Below are 2927 nucleotides of genomic sequence, written 5' to 3' on the forward strand. Positions count from 1 at the left end.
AATAGTAAAGTTGGAAGGGACCTTGAAGGTCATCTAGTCCAACCCCCTGCTCAGGCAGGAAACCCTATACCATTTCGGACAAATGGCTGTCCAGTCTCTTCTTAAAAACTTCCAGTGTTGGAGCATTCACTGCTTCTGGAGGCAGGTTGTTCCACTGGTTAATTGTTCTAACTGTCAGGAAGTTTCTCCTTAGTTCTAGATTGCTTCTCTCCTTGGTTAGTTTCCATCCGTTGCTTCTTGTCCTGCCTTCAGGCGCCTTGGAGAATAGCTTGACTCCCTCTTCTTTGGGGCAGCCCCTGAGATATTGGAACGCTGCTATCATGTCCCCCCTCGTCCTTCTCTTCATTAAACTAGACATGCCCAATTCCAGCAACCGTTCCTTATATGCTTTAGCCTCCAGTCCCCTAATCATCTTTATTGCTCTTCTCTGCACTCTTTCTAGAGTCTCAGCATCTTTTTTACATCGCGGTGACCAAAACTGGATGCCGTATTCCAAGTGTGGCCTTACCAAGGCCTTGTAAAGTGGTATTAACACTTTACGTGATCTTGATTCTATCCCTCTGTTAATGCAGCCTAGCATTGTGTTGGCCTTTTTGGCAGCTGCAACACACATCTGGCTCCTATTTGTCTGAAATGGGTATAGGGTTTCCTGCCTGAGCAGTGGGTTGGACTAGATGACCTCCAAGGTCCCTTCCAACTCTTGTTATACTGTTATTTTTTTAAGTGGAGATGATCCAAAGTGTTTCCATAACAATCACTGCCTTCTTAAAGATAATCAGTGCTTAAATTCCTTGCTTCTGGCAAATGTTTTCGGGACTTTTGTTTTTTTTTTCCCTTCCTAGATGGTTGCTTTTGTTCTTCTAACCTCCTTTCTCAGTGTGAACAGGTGGGTGCAGGTTGAACAAAGCATCACCTTTTGTGATGCATTATGAGCTCGATTGGCTGAAGGTGGGGAATGACTCACTCCTGCACATTTGGGGGGTGGGTGGGGGAGAATGAGGGAGAGAAGGCAGAGAGGCTGCCCAGTACTCAGCCACTAATTTTGTCCCTGAAAAGTCCCCGTGCTTGCTTCCGTCTTTTGGGGTCCATGTCTACAGAATAATTTCAGATTGGCCAAGGTGGGAGTGACTGGAAAGTCGGCAGCTAGATGAAGAGCAGAGAGGAAGAGGAAGAGGAGAAGGAGGAGGAAGGACTGTGTGGGGTCCTGGGTGCTCTCTGAGCATAATTGTTTTCTTGCAGTTGTTTCATGACCCAACTAGGAAACATCATCAGTGCCAGAAGGAAGTGGGGTTTGCGGAGAGGAGGAGGAGGAGGAGGAGATGGGTGGACTGTGGGGGTCCTCGGTGTTCTCTGAGCCTGGCGGTTTCCTTGTAAACATTTCATTACCAAATAGGAAATAGGAAAACAGGGGAAGGAAGGAAGGAAGGAAGGAAAAGAAAGGAAGAAGGGAGGAAGGAAGAAGAAAGGTAGAAGGGAGGAAGGAAGGAAAGAAGGAAGAAGAAAGAAAAAGGAAAAAGGGAGGAAGAAGCAAAGTAGGAAGAAAGGAAGGAAGGGAAGGAGGAAGGAAGGAAGGAAGAAGAAAGGAAAAGAAAAGAAAGAAGGAAGGAAGGAAGGAAAAGAAAGGTAGAAGGGAGGAAGGAAGGAAAGAAGAAGAAAGAAAAAGGAAAAAGGGAGGAAGAAGCAAAGTAGGAAGAAAGGAAGGAAGGGAAGGAGGAAGGAAGGAAGGAAGAAGAAAGGAAAAGAAAAGAAAGAAGGAAGGAAGGAAGGAAAAGAAAGGAAGAAGGGAGGAAGAAGGTAGAAGGGAGGAAGAAAGAAGGAAGGAAGAAGGAAGAAGAAAGGAAAAGAAAGAAGGAAGGAAGGTAGAAAGAAAGGAAGGAAGGAAAAGAAGAAGAAGGGAGGAAGAAGAAAGGTAGAAGGGAGGAAGGAAGAAGAAAGGAAAGAAGGAAGAAAGAAAAAGGAAAAAGGGAGGAAGAAGCAAAGTAGGAAGAAAGGAAAGAAGGAGGAAGGAAGGAAGGAAAAGAAAGGAAGAAGGGAGGAAGAAGAAAGGTAGAACGGAGGAAGGAAGAAGGAAGGAAAGAAGGAAGAAGAAAGGAAAAGAAAAGAAAGAAGGAAGGAAGGAAGGAAAAGAAAGGAAGAAGGGAGGAAGAAGAAAGGTAGAAGGGAAGAAGGAAGGAAAGAAGGAAGAAGAAAGAAAAAGGAAAAAGGGAGGAAGAAGCAAAGTAGGAAGAAAGGAAGGAAGGAAGAAGGAAGAAGAAAAAGAAAGGAAGAAGAAATGAAAGAAGGAAGGAAGGAAGGGAGGGAGGGGTCTTCCCCACCAACACTGAAGGTGCAAACTTCTTGTATACAAACAGAAAATTGTTGTGATCCTGTTGCCGTTGGTGTCACCACAAGATGTCTCCCTAAAGCCGAAAAGTGACTCAAGTGGCTATTAGCTTCTGGGGCTTCTTTTACTGACAGGTAGTCCTCGACTTACAACCAAAGTGGAGCCCAAGACAGTTGTTAAATGAGTTTTGTCCCATTTTATGACCTTTCTTGCCACAGTTGCTAAGTGAATCACAGCAGTTTTTTTAAGTTGGACAGTTGTGAAGTGAACCTCTCTTCCCCACTGACTTTGCTGGTCAGGTCATCAAAGGGGACGGTTACGTGACCCCGGGACATGGCGACCGTCGTAAAAATGAGCCAGCTGCTGAGAATCTGAATTTTTTGATCACGTGACCCTGGGGAGGCTGCAACATTCATCAGGTGTGAAAAACAGAAATCAGGAACTTTTTTCAAGTACTGTTGTAACTTTGATATGGTCACTAAATGAATTGCTAAGCTTTCGGATTTTGATCATGTGTCCATCATAGCCCTGATGACGTTCCTTAGTCGGGTCATGAAACGTCTGCAAAAAAAAGGCCAAGCTCAGAGAGCACCAGGGACCCCAT

Source organism: Protobothrops mucrosquamatus, unplaced genomic scaffold (genome assembly GCF_001527695.2).
Source record: "Protobothrops mucrosquamatus isolate PMUCROS unplaced genomic scaffold, P.Mucros_1.0 scaffold235, whole genome shotgun sequence".
NCBI classification, from domain to species: Eukaryota; Metazoa; Chordata; class Lepidosauria; order Squamata; family Viperidae; genus Protobothrops; species Protobothrops mucrosquamatus.